This window comes from Diadema antillarum, unplaced genomic scaffold (assembly GCF_040938485.1).
Source record: "Diadema antillarum isolate AM-2024a unplaced genomic scaffold, OU_Dant_1.0 scf00000026, whole genome shotgun sequence".
NCBI classification, from domain to species: domain Eukaryota; kingdom Metazoa; phylum Echinodermata; class Echinoidea; order Diadematoida; family Diadematidae; genus Diadema; species Diadema antillarum.
In genome coordinates, this window is record NW_027270915.1 from 124,541 (window position 1) to 141,323 (window position 16,783).

Below are 16,783 nucleotides of genomic sequence, written 5' to 3' on the forward strand. Positions count from 1 at the left end.
GGAGACACTGGTTTCACTGCATAGTAAAAAATATAATACATTTAATCAAAAATGATAAATTAAAGAGTTGAAGCATGTACACATAATTTCAATTTCAAAGCAATTATACATTTCGATATACATGTAAGCATTTCAAAAATCATGTGTACATGATAAAGAGCAAACTATCTGCACCTTTTTTTTTAATGAATTAGGCAACCAGAGCTTCTAGCAGTCCGCATAGTGATTGCTATGTGTACGTGTGTCTCCAGTTAAGTTCAATCACCTGGTTCCGGTATTTTATCCCCAAATGATGTTTTCCCCATGCACGTATCAAAGTCTCGCTCGGTTGAAGCTGAGGTGTATCTTTGGAACACTAAAAATATCCAAACGATAGGGACTGGATGCGGTCTTGAAAGAAACTAGCTTCTATATCTATATAGATCCCACCTCAGGTGAACTCGTTTTCACCCTTTTCTCCGTTTCCCCACATTGCAATGAGGCTCGACGTTGAGATTTTACAAGATGTGATAGAGCAATTCTCAGTCTTGACTATCAGCTTGGGAAAGATGATCGTAAAAGTCAAAAGGAATTGATGCATGTATTGCACTATTTCTTTAATGAGGAGTGTCGATGATCGCAAAAACGAGGGTTGGGGGAGGGGAACTAATCCATAAATCCGTAAAGTTGATTAGTCGTTGCTGTATTTAGTTACAATTGGAATTGACGAGTCACATTCGAAATGTCCTCTTATTTTGTAACATTTAAAGGGGAAATAAGACACGGGAGTTTGATCTGGGCAAGGAGCTTTTAAACGAGCCTCGGCTAGAAGCCTACCTTTTTTATCATGTTGATGAGAGCGTAGAATATCCTGTTATTGCTATTAGTTGTGTTGAGGACGTGAGGGAAATCCAATATTACTCAAAGAATCACATTCCCTAGATCTCCGAGGTTGTGTCTTGGGCAGCTGCAGGTACATGGAATCTTATCTTTTATGAATATTTAAGGTAAATAACATCTGCTCGTCTTTGTTTCGTGTTATCAAGAAAAGCACTGTTGTACAGTTTTTTAAGTCTATCATTTACCGATTTTCATGTATTTAATCTGTTCAAATATTACTAAATAGATTTGTTCAATTGGCTTTGAGTTTTATTTTGAAAGAAATGCAGAATCGAATCAAATCATAACAAATTTAAAAAGACAAGAAAAATGCTTTAAGAAAATATTTGTTGTGGTTGATTCTTTTGTTTGTTTGTTGTTGTTTTTTTTTTTGCCATTTCCACTACGTTTCTGTTGGTAGGCGTATTGCAAAAGTGGGTGGAAAGGAAAACTACATCGTAATGAGGTTCTAGAATGGAAGTGTTATAGCCCACCTGTAATGATTATACAGGGATGTAGCTAGTAAGATCCTTCCTTATCTACATTGCATCGGCACAAAATATGTCTTGCATTACAAAACTTATAGATGAAGTCATAATTCTGTTTTACTTTAGCGGAGCTGAATGATTATTAAAGTTTGGGTCCTTAGCTTTCAGAAAGCGTATAAGCTTATTCAGACATCAGAAATGGGTTTAAACTTATTCCTGCTGTCAGCCTACCAAAATGACTGATTAACAACGTGCGGACAATTACATAGAAAAGCTGCATTTGAAAGGAGGGGCTTTAGAAATTAAGGTCTATTCAAGTGCACAGAGTTGTAAATTTTTGTGTGTGAAAGGGAAAGGGAAATTCAAAACATCGAGGGACTTACTAGTTGGGAAGGACCTGTCAGATTACTCTAACTCTTGAGCTACCGGTTAAAAACATTCTATGCATGTTATGGCTAATATTCAGAGCTACTGCTGTTGAATTCCAAAGTCTCTGTACAAAATAGGGGATCCATGGGTTGAGAACAAACATATAGAATTTCTACGTTTGCTTGAAAGTATGGCTTCAAAATGTGAATTTAGGTTTCTTTTTAAAGGAACTCTATATATGGTAAGTGGTATCGAAAAAAAAAATTAATGATATGACCTGTTTACTCTAACCTTACAGTTAGTGTGCCTCTATTTCATCCATGAAAATTAGATAACTTTATAAGCCGGTCAGAGGTAGGACACTGGTAATTTCGACCTTTCCTCAGAATGATAAAACTGGCCACTTCTTTACGACAAGTACGACATAGACGGAAAAAAAATACTGTATGTTTCCAATGAATTTGTTTGGACCCCGAAAAATGTCAGACAGTTATTCGCAATGCAAAAGGGTCGTATTCTCCGGTGACATGGGTTTTTTTTTTGTTTTTTTTTAATAACTCTGAGAAGTTTTACCATGAAATTTCATACATTATTTTGGAAAACATTATTCTCCCACCACGCAAAATTTGTTGACGTTTGCGAGAGGGATTTACGACCTTTAAAACGCAACCTAAATACTTGAACGGCCTGGCTCCTCATTCCACATTAGAAAGGTAAGCTCCAATTTTGTGGAATACTCCATTTCCTCTGGCTTCAAAGCTATAGTTTTGATTTTAACTGTGCGTTCAAAATCGGGATAGTATTGTTTGTCTTGAGGTATTTTTTTCCATTACTTCTAGAGCGAGAGGTAGGCAAAATTGCGACTGATATGTGTATACTGAACGTGGTGTAAAGAATGGCACGGTTGGTGCAATGCGTTACGTGATTGTCGAATCACGTCAGAAAACGAGTTTCTCATCGGACAGCACCATTTCGCTGTCCACCTTTCTGCAGATTTTGAATGCGTATCCATTATACTGTCTTAATGATATGCGTACCTACGAAAAAAAAAAGACGTTTTTATGGGCTGCACGTCTTGTCACTAACCCTTTACAACTCATTGCCAGTCAAATTGATCGTCTGGTCTGACTGGATCTAGATTGCCGTTAGTATACGTAAACCTTTTGCCATCCCCTCCCACCCCCATCACCCCTGTCCTCCCCCGCCTTCTCTGCTGGCGATCGCAGAGAAATCTTCTCCATTTCGATCACAAGAATATGGACTATCATTCCCTAGGTATGATTATGAAGGCCTCGCATAGAAATTTGTTATGCAACTCTGTTATGGCTTGCCTGATGTACCCCGAACAGTGAGAGGTCCAATGTAGGTGTTATATAGCTCGTCTCGTTGTTATCAAAATGATATTTCTAAATAATGCAGAAAAGCGGAAATGGAGGCGTTCCCTTTTCTCCATTTAACTTCAAATCCATGTAACATGAAGTTCACTATAAGATCCACATCTGGAGCGTTACTCGCTTTCAATCTATGTATAGGTACATAATTATAAACAATTACATATACAGTATATATGTATTCATTCATTCATTTGTTTTTTTCATCTCCAACAGAACGTGCGAATACATTTTTTTTCTCACATAAAACATAAATACATATATGTTTCAACATTACAAAATATGATAAATGATATTTATGGATAAACGAGTGATAGGGTGAAAAAAACACAAAATCATTCTAAAGTTTAGAAAATGCAGGAGATGGGGAGGAATGCTGAAGAAGCAATGCTTGTAGGGTGCATTCCCCCCAAACATAGTAAAACAAATAAACATAAGATATCATATATATTTTACGTTTGTACACGAAATTCAATTTACAAAATGAATTACACAAACTATGAATAAGAACCTAACTAGCCCTAGACAGACACTACGTCGCTGTCATGCAGAAAATAGAACGGGAAAGAAAAGACAGCGAGACGAAGAAGAAGAAGAATTTGAAGAGATAACACGGTTGCAGAATATTAGAAAGAAAGAACTATGTCGAATGAGAAGACAAGAAATGTAAATGTATGTATACATATGCATTATAATTCTATGTACATATATGTATATATATATATATATATATATATATATATATATATATATATAATAGAGAGAGAGAGAGAGAGAAAGGGAGAGAGAAATGTTACAATACATAGCATTACCCTTTCTATATTTGGTGACTTTTCTTGATACATTCTTCTTGTTCATTGAGTAATAAGACAAATTCATAGTTCTCTCCAAGAAATGGTTGCTCTCACAATTATCTAATATCTAGGGCAAACTGAACACTGCTTTACTTCTATATGAATATAGTAGCACTATTCTTAATTGAACTGTTTGCGAACATACCTATATAAAGTCGGAGGTTCCTGCTTCAAAGGCGATTAAAGAGCGCTCCATCGATTTTAATGACGTGCTTACATAAGGTATGAGATTATGTCATGTGAAATCATTTCTTTTAAAGATAAAGAGAGAAGAAGAGTGTTTGATAACATATTACCACACAGTAATGCGGGTACATCATTAACCTTGGTATGATCATTGATCGGATTGTATGCATGTTATGTGACAGGCATGCATTGGTTACATATCACGCAGGGTGACAGCCCTATATCATGTTTCTTCATGTGAACAACCTTTAAGACAGAATCTGTTATTATGATGTGCTTTAATAGTTTCTTAAGACCATGATACCGCCACTCTTACATAAGCGGTGGACTACCAGTAAATCAAATATATAGCAGTCTTTAAATGATATATTTTGCAAATGAACATCCGGGGTCACGATAGGAGGAATAGGTACAGACAAATTTTTAAAAAAAAAACTAGAACCAAAACGACTTTGTACCAGCAATAATGTGTGGGCTATGCTTTTACACGTTGGGACATTGGATCAGCTGAGTTTAATAGCAAGATGTTAAAGGGATGGTACAGTTTTGGTTGAGATGAGGCTTCAGGTTTTCAAAGTGTTTGTGAGATAATGAGAAACCTGTTGTGAAATAGAAAAGAGCATTAACTCTAAGATGAATGCAACTTTTATCTAATGAAAATTGATTTTGAAATGCCGGAAATATCCAAAACAAAGTGATCCTATTAAAAGGCGGGACATGCCTTTTATTACGATTGCTTTGTTATACTTTGCTTTTGGATATCTCAGCCATTTCAAAAACAATACAGTTTGAATTCCCCTTTTTGTAATAGTATTGTATGTTCTTCAACACTGTGTAAAGTGATTTCTTAGTAATACAAAAAGTTAAAAGCTGACGCCTCCTCTCATAACCAATACTGTATCGTCCGTTTTAAAGGTAATTCGATCCTGATATCATACTACTTTGAAAGTAAAGCAGAAAAATCAGGGAAATAGATCCATGAAATTTAGAAAAAAGAATCAGACACCTAAAAAAGTTACGAGTTGTTAAATAAGTAGAGAGCATTAAAGTCAAACTGTCATTATATAGACTCAAATATGTGATCGGTACAAACCATAAAATTTATGTTTTCATTCTTCGACAAAAATATATAATTGATATGCATTTTTGTAATAAATTATGTTATGTACATGACACATTGTGTAATTTGAACAAAGTATGCAGAAGTAGTTAAAGCATTATTACAGCGGAACATTGTAATACGTCATCGAAGCAAAAGTACAGTGTATGTAATGTGTAATAAGAATAAAAAAATAATGTATGGATAACTGAAGTATAGTTAATTGTCTCGTGTACACTCTATCAACTCTAATAATATGAGAAAAAAAACTCAAGCAAACCTCTCCCCCCCCCCCTTCGACTCATGCACACTCGCCTAAACACACACGCGCATACGCATACACATCCACACACCAACTCACACAATCTGCATGTTTCTTATTCTAAATGTCTATAATATTGATCCCCAGTGAAAAAGTAACAGCAGTTGCAGAACGCTTGGCAGGCACTTCATTCCCGTCGTCAGCACAAAGTTCATATTGGTAACCATTACGCAATACACTACACACACGCGCGTGCGCGCACACACACACACACACACACACACACACTCACGAGTAAATATATGTTGATATTCAGAGAACATCGACGTGGTGTGTGTGTGTGTATGTGTGTGTGTGTGTGTGTGTGTGTGCGTGTGTAGAGATAATCTCTTTTACTACTAAATAATATCCCGATTCCATCAGATTATTATTGATAGTGAGAGAGTTTTCTTTTCCTTTGTCATAATTTCATCTGCTGCAGATTGAGAAAAATTACTCGAATCAAATCAGACTTGTCAGTTGTTACTTGCACTCAAGTGATAAAATATCATGCTAAGATATTATCGTTTGGTCTTTACGTACATGTATTTCAGTTTGAAATTCACCATTCATCCATACCAGGAATGGGGTGGTTGGACGGTAATAGCACTAATTGGGATAAGAAAACAAGTTTTCGATTTCAACTTCGGAAGTGTTGCTGTCACTGCAGGATGAAGTAACCAAGCGCTAGATAACATAACTAAAGCTACGGTCACAAAGGTTCGTACGAACGATGCGTTCTTACGAATGTTACTGTTCGTACGAATTCTGGGGTTCGTAGAGATTCGTAGATGGGGCACAGATTCTTACGGCCTTCTTACGAATTTCGTACGAACGCTGTACACAAATTGTGTACCTGCGCATTACGAGTCCCTTACGAACGCCTTACAAATTCGAAGAGTTGTTCGTAAGAACGCCGTACGAATCTCTGTTCGTAAGGCATTCTTACGAAAGACGTAAGAGTCCTCTATGAACAACTAAAGGCGTTCTTACAATCATCGTAAGAATTTAAGGCTTCAAGAATAATTGTCTCTCGACCCTGCAAAATCTTGCGTAGTTGTTACGATGTTTGTACGACGCCTTACGAAGAGAGGGTTTCGTATGTAGTTAGAAAAAAATCTTGGACAAGACCATCGACCAGACTACGAACTTATGAACGGTCTACGAACGTTTTACGAACGCTGGTTTCGTACGGCCTTCTTCAGAAGATCTTACGAAATTGTTTACAAATCGTTCGTACGGCGTTCGTAGCAGTTCTTAATGGTATTTGTGACCGAGCCTTTAGCAGCATAATTCATTCAAGTCGTATACCAGTATAGAGCATCGACTACTCAGTACTAGTATTTGCAATCAACACACAGCTTCCAGTGATCTAACTGCACAGGATAAACTGACGTCTTTTATCATTCTGTACCAATTGTCTCTCCGATTTTGCTTCTCCCGACTGACAAACACACACACACACACACACACACACACACACACACACACACACACACACACACACACACACACACACCCATACACACACACACACATACACACACACACACACACACACATACACACACACACATACACAAAATAGGTTGGTTGGCATTTTGAAGATATCTTCTGCCCTCAAAAGGCGTCATCAGCTTGATTTGTTGCGACATCATGACTGCTGACATGAATGTATAATGAAGACGATCCGGCTGCTTCAAGTTGCCCGTGCAACTCCTTAAAGAGACCGGATCGAGGAAGAGAATATCAGCTTTGACGTCTTAATCGGCTGTTGCATCCATTGAATAATGGATCTCTAGCTGGATTTATAGAAATTAAGAAATAAAAGCATTCCCGGGGCAAAGGAATAGATAGATGAATAGATAAAGCGCGCACAGTGCTGATTTGTCACTAGCTCGATAATAGTTTGAGTAGAGATAGGGTTTTTAAATAACTTCCTCCTCTAAAAATACACGTTTTGTTTTCTCGTTCTTTGACAAGCATCTGATGCTGAGTGGAAACATCATTGTTGAGTCGTGATGCGGTTATGCCACGTGTGACTTGTGAAGATCTCGTTGGCACGATGTTGGGTACATCTATCTGGCCAAAACTACGCGAGATTGTAATACATTGTACCATGACCCATCATATGGAACGCTACGCCATGTGTTACGAAAGTCGGTAAACCCAGATCAGGGAGTTTTACTCAAAAAGATAGAAAATAAAAAAACGAAACGAAACAAAACAAAGCAAAACAAAAACAGAGAAGAACTACTAAGCAGGAGTTTTTACTCCGCACGAACAACGCAAATTATACTGATCAATTAGTTTAACGCTGCAACAGCACAGAAAAACTTCTGATCAGTAGTTTATCTCTACACACAAAGGGCCATCAGCGATTTTCATTTCTTCACGCAGATAAACAGATAAAGCGCGAAACCCCGGATCAAAGGTTTAACTCTACACAAGAAAAACAAAATTCCTGGTGAGTTGTTGTTGGTGGTGGTGGTGTTTTGTTTTGTTTTGTACAAGCAAAAGAAAAATTTCTGAACAGAGTTTATATCTCTGCATGTGCACTTGTTGTGTCAAACAGCGTCAAAGAAACTTCAATAATAGCAACTTACAAGCAGTAACGCATTTGTGCAGAAAAAAAAAAGAAATTTAAAGAAAAAACCTGATCAGAGGTTTTCCTTCGCTCGTGCAAAGAAAAAGAAAATAATAATGATAGTACATGTTTAATCATTTGTGGTTTCGTGCTGTTCGTGCAGAAATAAAACTAATGATCAGAAGTTTTTTATCTTCTCCCGCGTGAATTGTTAAAATCTCTGACGTGTAGTTTTGTTCTGTTGCTTCTGCAGGGAGAAAAAAAAACCAGATCCTTCAGTTCAAACCTCTGATCAGGGGTTTTCCCGTAATATTTGCAAGACATGACGTTCCACACCGCAAACACAGTGCCCCGGACCCTAAACACTAAAACCAAGCGCATTAATGTCAACGAGGCACGGAGGTTCTATAGGGGCAGTGTGGTAAGCAGGTCCGTAACTAGGATTTTTTTATGGGAGGATTCAGAATTAGAAAAAGTGGACATTTTTAGTTCAAGTTTATGTTCAGTTCCGATTTTTTTTTACACATTGGGGTCGCAAAAAAAAAATCTGGGCCCTGTTGCATAAAACCCTTACCGCTGGACTTACCGCTCCTTTCTAGCGGTAAGTCTTCAAATTAGCGGTAAATGTTATAATCCTTGATGCTGATTGGCTGTGATGCCTAATTTTGACGGTAGTTACCATTGAAATTCAACGGTAAGTTTTATGCAACGGGCCCCAGGTGCCACTTTCCGGGTTGAATCAGCTGACATTAATTAAAAAAAGCCCCCCCCCCCCCCGTGCAATTTCTTCGTTTCTCGTGCCACTACAATCACCTCAATTAAAGGTAGGAGTGCATACGCCTCCCCCACCCCCTTTTATTTATTTTTTTTGCCGGCAAACGGGGGGGGGGGGTCGCGGAACCCCCTAACCCCCCCCCCCCCCCACCCTTGTTACAGGCCTGGTAAGGCCATGGACATAAATGAAAGGGACTATTACTCTTACGTCAATCATTGCCACCTTGCGAGCTCAGGATCCTAGGATTCCAGATCAGATTATAAAAAAAGTAAATAAAAGGACAGGGGTCACTGCTTTGAAAGTATACTACAATGCTCACGCAGAAGCACTAATCCATCTGGTCATGGGGTATTTCATTGCACTACTGGAATCTGCTGCGAAACGTGACACTTCTGTTGATCTAGTATAGCAAGGAGGCACTAGACTCGCCTTTTTACCTCCTCGGATCAAGCAATTGATTATCAATGAACATATAGAATTATACTGGCGCGTGAAATGCAGTCAAGTCGTTGTAGTAGAAATGATAAGCTCTGTCGCTAGAGAGAAAATAATAATAATTTGCAATATTCATATAGCGCATCATCACATGAAATATCTCTAAGCGCAGGGGGGAAAAAGAAATGACAGTTTGAATGTAGCACATTATTTTGCAGTGTTGTGTCTCGTTTATTCCTCCCTCCTCTTCTGGTTAATCGTCGCTCTCATACTATCTACAAGTGGCACTTGCTGCATGTTATTCAGGTAGCACGGAACTTTATAAGTTTAAAACGAGAAAACGAGACACTTCCTCAGGGTTTCAGATCTCGCCTTCTCGGACCCGAAAAGGTCGAGAATGCGATATTGTGAGATCTCGTACTTTTCCCTTTTCATGTCAGAAATAATTTCGGTTCTAAGAAGGTGAGATAATTATGATTACAAGATCTAGTCTTACAATCTTTTCTGACCCGAGAAGTGGAGAAAACACGATTTCACATCATGTCTCCTCGCCTTTTTGGGACCCGAGAGATGAAGAAGACAAGATCTGACGTCACGCCTTCTCGCCTTTTTAGACCGAGAAGTCGAGAAAAAAAAAAACGAGATCGATTTCAGAAGTCGCCTTCACGAACCGCAAGAGATTGAGATGACGAGATCTTACAATAATCTCGAAATTTTTACCTTCTCGTGTAGGGCGAGAGGTCGAGGTGACGAGTTCTGATATCTCGCTTTGATATCGCGTTGTCTCGAACAAGAAAAGTTCGAGAAGGCGAAAAATCATCTCGTCGATTGGTAGGCTTTTGAAAGCTTAAGTAAGGTGGGGTATTGGTTCCTCCATTATGTTCTTGTCTGTACACATTACCACATCGCCTATCTCCTGTCGCGCGACCTGGCGACTCGCTCTGCTCTGTCTTGCTGTCATAATTATTGTCAGCATTCAATTCTTCTGTTCCATAACTTTCTCCTCATTATATATTTCATACCACATCCCTGCTTCTTCTCTACTTCTGTGTGTCTTCGTTCTCTTGGCCAAGCTTTCGATTTGCCCTCCATCTCTCTATTAAAGGTCGTTAACTGTTTCTCATCTCCCTTCCTTGTTATTTTTCATTATATTCTGTGTTTTTTATCAATTCGCCTCTACCAGAACTTTTTGTTCACTCACTCATATGCCTTCTTTCTCTCTCCATTCCTCTCCTATCTCTGTCCTTCTCTGACAATTCCCTTTTCTCTTCCTCTTTTAGTTTTCTTCATTCTTCCATCTTTTTTTCTCGTTCTGTATCTCTTTCAAGGCTTTGATGTTGTCTTCTTTTAGTTTTCCGTTTATGAAATCCCTTCCTCCATTATCCATGCCTGCTCCTTCTCTCTCTCTCTTTCTTTTTTTCTCTCTCTCTGTCACAGTCCCTTCATTCTCTCTGACTTTCTCTTTCTTTTTCTCTTCCTCTCATTCTATATACCTTATCTCTTTCTCTTTCTCTCTCACTATATCTCTCTCTTCCTCTACCTATCTTTCCCTTGCCATCTCTTCTTCGATCGCGATGCCTTATTCCCAAACTGCTCTTTTCCAAATAAGTCCAATTTTATTTTTCTTGTGTCTCGTCCCAGACTTCCTCCTACGAGTGATACGCACAGGCACTGACAACTATGACCAAAAAAAAAAAGCGATATAGGCGATTCCCTGGTGATGTGCATGTCATTCGAGAGCCGAGAATGTGTATTCATCCAGGAAGTGAGTGTGAGTAGGAATTCATTATTCGTAACACCCAATCATCCTTTGACTTTTTCGCGAGTATCACCATCGCCCTATTTTTAGCGCGGCGCACACCCAAGATGATTATTACAAACGAACAAAAAAAGAATCACGAAATCTATGGCTTTGGGCAGAACATGAATATGAATATCGCTTTCTCCTCGTAGACTTGGTAACGACATTCAAATGCAACCTGTTTTCTTGTCCTGTGTCTGTGACAAGGCTATATGAGAACCAATCAGAAATTAAAAAGTAAACAAAAACAAGAGACCCGCGGGTCTAGCGCTCACCTGAGTATCGCAAGTTCACCTTTCACGCAGTCACTAACCTAAATTATTCACAGCTCTACCAAAATTTGACCAGGCATTCTCAAGTAGAAGATGAAAATGTACAATAAAGGCCCAATTTTTTTTTAAGATTCCTTAATTTGGGGGGATTGGGGCCCCCTGGGGCCCTCTGGGTGGGGCATGGTGCCCATTTTGATAAATTGAGATCCTGACCCCCTAGGGATGCTACCTGCCAAGTTTGACAAAAATCCATCATGAGGTTTTCAGGAAGAAGATGAAAATGTACAATTCAGGCCCCCATTTGGACCCTTCCAACCACCCCCCCCCCCCCCACCCAAGAGGGGCACCCCTGGATCTCCTATGAACAAACTTGAAACTACAGTCATTAATGTACTCGCTCATAGTATTATCTCAGCTCTATAACTTCTGATTCTAGAGAAGATTTATAAAGATTCCTTCATTTGGGGGGTTTGGGACCCCTGGGGGTCCCCTGGGTGGGGCATGGTGCCCATTTTAACAAATTGAGATCCTAACCCCCTAGGGATGCTACCTGCCAAGTTTGGTGAAAATGGGTCATGGGGTTCTCAAGAAGACGATAAAAATGTACAATTTAGGCCCCATTAGGACCCCTCCTCACCCCTTCCCCTGGGTCCCAAGGGGGGCACCCCTGATTCTGCCATGAACAAACTTGAAACTACAGTCATCAATGTACTAACTCATAGTATTAACTAAGCACTATCACTTCTGGTTCTAGAGAAGAAGATTTTTGCAGAATCCTTAATTTTGGGGGGGCTTGGGCCCCCTGAGGGCCCCCTGGGTGGGGCATGGTGCCCATTTTAACAAATTGAGTTCCTAACCCCCTAGGGATGCTACCTGCCAAGTTTGGTGAAAATGGGTCATGGGGTTCTCAAGAAGAAGATGAAAATGTACAATTTAGGCCCCATTAGAACCCTTCCCCACCCCCCTCCCCTGGGTCCCAAGGGGGGCACCTCTGATTCTCCCATGAACAAACTTGAAACTACAGTCATCAATGTACTAACTCATAGTATTAACTTAGCTCTATCACTTCTGGTTCTAGAGAAGAAGATTTTTACAGATTCCTTAATTTTGGGGGGTTTGGGCCCCCCTGGGGGCCCCCTGGGTGGGGCATGGTGCCCATTTTAACAAATTGAGTTCCTAACCCCCTAGGGATGCTACCTGCCAAGTTTGATGAAAATCGGTCTTGGGGTTTTCAAGAAGAAGATGAAAATGTAAAAAGTTTACGCACGACGCACGACGCACGACGGACGACGGACGACGGACGACGGACGACGGACGACGGACGACGCACGACGCACGACGGACGCCGGACGAAGGGCGATCGCAATAGCTCACTTGAGCCTTTGGCTCAGGTGAGCTAAAAAACCAAATCCCTTTCTTTTTCTTTAATGCCATGGGACATTCAGCAGTGTTCATCTCCTAGAATTAAAGATATGCCGCATTTACCGTGTCCAGAATGAACCAAAGGCAAACAAGACTGATGCCACTGAAATTACATATTTTTAAACAAATAATGAGCGGAGTTGGATATGTTAATCAAATTATTATCATCGAGTGGTCACGCGATGTGTAAAGATATGACGCGACCAGTTCGGCACCGCGTTCAATAAAGTAAAGTGGATATCGATGGGACGTCATTCCCCATGAACATGAACGGGCACACACTTATTATTCCCTTTATTTAGCTACTACTGATCGCGTGTCATACGAGACATTGTGCTCACGTAGAATGTATTAACACAGAAAGAAAGATATTTTACGCATGACAGTACCTCCATGAATACTCGTATCGAGTTCGTGCCCTGTATTTGAGTACTGAAATAAATTATGGTTGAAATATACACACAACTATCTTTTTTTTTTATTTCTTGTGCATAACATCGCAGAACTGATGCAATTTCTCTTTCAACATGTATCATGCCGTGAACTGAGAAATGCAAATGTTGAAAAGAACTTGGAATTCAGTAAATCCCAACGTTTGTATAACTCTATTATGAACACACTTCAAAGAGTGAATGGCGTTAACATGATTCAACTGACATGTTCGGAACGCATTAGATTAGAACGATTAGATTAAATCTGCGATGTCTCTTTTTTTCATCGGAGTACACTGAAAAATTTAATGTTTTGTATCAAATTGGCAATGAAGAATGATTATCATTAAAGACTGGCAGAGAGAAATAAGGAGGAGACACGTAGATGTGCATGAATGTATACAAACATCATTATACTGATATGCACACACGAATACTGGACCCACATATCATACGTGCATACAATTATTTTACCCACGAATAAATCTTCAACGACATTCCCACATGTACTCTGTTAACGACACACACACAGACAAGCACACAAATCGTTGTTTTTTGATATAATTTTAGACATACGTATTCATTATATTTCATGTATGTACAGAAAACATATGTCATAAATGTACATGCAATTATGTGTGTCTGCATGTAAGTGTGTGTGCGTGTGCGTGTGTTTATGTGTGTTCAAACAATGAATATGAATCCTGAATCAACCACTACGATGATTGTTTCTACTGTTGTTGCTGCTGTTTTTACGTTGTTGTTTTTTCATCTAGTCTGGAAACATGGTGAAACGATGAGATGTATAATTATCAACTGCAGAATACTGGAGTTCGCGTAATGACAAATAAGGACGTTTTCGACGAATTGTACCAAAACATGAGCACCGATAATACAGACTTGAAACATGCAATGTAAACAAGGAGATGCGATTAGATTATTAATTAATGCATCACGAATTTACTTTTCTTGCTGAATCAGATTTTGCGAGTCCATGCCATGCCGATAGATGTGGGAAAACCCAGTGGTATACCCAGTAACATCCGTGATTTCTGATGTGAGACGTCAATGAGGAACGTGATGGAATCGGAGATCTCTCTCGATCTCTCTCTCGATCTGTCTCCCAACTTTCACTGAGCAAATAAATCCCGCTCGATGGGACGTATCGATCGATATCGCGATATAGCTGCTCACCTGTAATTGGGTCAATCGATCGGACTTGATGGTCGTGAGGGCAGGGCATGGTATTGAGTTCCATATCGTCACCAACTTATTCAATCGCTGATGTATGATCAGGGCGATTATTCGGGGGTATCATCGACGAAACCAATGGTGACGTTCCCATTCACATGATACATGACTCATGTCCCGCTATGATAGAATTTAAAGAAAGCTGTTTTGTATCATGATCCTTTCTCGGCTGATACAACAGAACTAATTTAAAAATCCTATCACATGTGAGGATTGTTTGCATTTTGTTTGCACTTTTATTCCGTGTCACTACGAAAAAAAAAAAAAAAACAGGAGGGATCGTGCCGACACGCAGCATGCCGGGAGCTATTCCGCTTTTCGATCGAAATATACCCTATTCAAACAGAAAAAAAGTTGTCACCAAGCACAACCGGATAACTTCTTCGATCTGAAATTTCCCTCGGATTAAATGGCGTTAAAAACGCTTATTCAGGAATTAGCTGTAACTCATGTATTAGATGTCAATAAAAGGCATCACCTTCTGGTCTCAAAGATTATGAAGATATTGTAAAAAAAAAAACAAAAAACAAAAGAAAAAAAACACGACAGTATTATTCTTTCAGCCATGGACCGAGCAGTAAATTAAATCTGAAAAGGGAGGGATAACTGTCGTTTCTCAGTGACGTCCAACGCGACCCCAATAATTCCTCTTCCATTTACACGCGTGCAGCACAGAGGAGCTGTAAATCTACAGTTGGAAAAGCTAATCTTGCATTTACGATGGAAAGAAATATCAACTATAGGTGATAGGCAATGGAAAACCAATCTGGACTTTGCTTTCGTAGTCAATAGACAATCCTCTTTGCATCTCAATTGATACTTTTGCGATGAAAATAGAAATTGAAAATAAAAATTGACTATAGTCTTGTGATAGCAGTGTAAAAAAAAAACCCACCAGACATTCCTATCTCCGTGTAAAAAGCACTCCTTTTTGCATGCCCGTAAATACTTTTACGTCGAACATATAAAGAAAAAATGAATATCAACATATGATAGACAGTGGAAATCCAAGCCAGTCTTTTCTCCGTGTTCTCTCCCGGTCAATAAACACTTTTTCGCATCTCCGTGATTGCTTAGTTTTTCAACGGTTTATTTACCCTTCTTTGGCTAGATCTCTCATTATGTCATTATAGATATAACATTTATTTTCTTTAACTATTTAATACCACAGAATATTCTGAGTTGCTGATTGTTCTCTTCCAATACAACCTTGACTGAGCATTTCAGAGTTGAGCCAAAAAAAGCATGGAGATATGATTATCAAAGCCACAAATTTCGTATTATTTTGACCCATACCGAGATTTTGGTGAGTAGGCCTAGTTAATGTGATGCATTATTGTAGGGCAGCTCTCGATGATATCATAATTGCAGAGCTACTCATGCGTGTCGTTCTCACCATATAGGAGACTTAATTATTTTCCTCATTGCAGAAGAGCATGCAAGCGCTTAAACACGAGAGGGCAACTTGTGAACGAGAAAGCAAGAAGGCAACTTGCTAAAATACACCATGTTTGAGACTAATAGGCGCCTTGTCGATCTTTTTAAGGGGGAGAAATACCCTCTCGCCTCTTCTTACATACTGCCGAAGCGAGTTCCAAGAAATCACCTTCACGCCTAATGCCCATTCTAAAGAAGGCAACTAGATGAATTTGCTTTTTCGCCGTTCTTTGTACCAGCTTCGTTTCAAGATCAGCACAAAATGGGACCATTCCTCACCCCCTCACCCCCCCCCGAAAAAAATCACATATAAACAAACAAACAAACAAACAAACGAAACTAAGCAAAACAAACACTGACGTTTAACACGAGCGTATTTCAAAATCATTTTGTAACGAATATAAAAGTATCTTCCGCAATTTCTTACCCCTGCATTCTCTAACCTCCCAACCACCTATCCACCGCCCCCTCCCCTCCTCTGTCCGAACCTCCAGGGCTTGTTTCCTCACTACTTTAGGCAACGCTGATTTCTGCTCTCCCAGATGATCTCTATGCTTGTCGGGCTGATTGCCTCCGGGGAAGCCTCATTAGTAGAGAACAGCCCAATCAACTAATGACGCCCTCAACGATGGACGGGCCCGGCGTTCCGAAATGACAGCCCGGCGGCGCGGCCAGGCCAGACTTCGTCATTATAAGAGATCGAAAACAGGGGGTAGGTATGAGTAGTCTCGGAATGGGATGGGAGGCCGGGGAGAGAGGAGGGGGTGGGGATGGATGGGCAGGGGTAGAAAGGTTGAAAGATGGTCACATTGTGTGCGTAGATGAA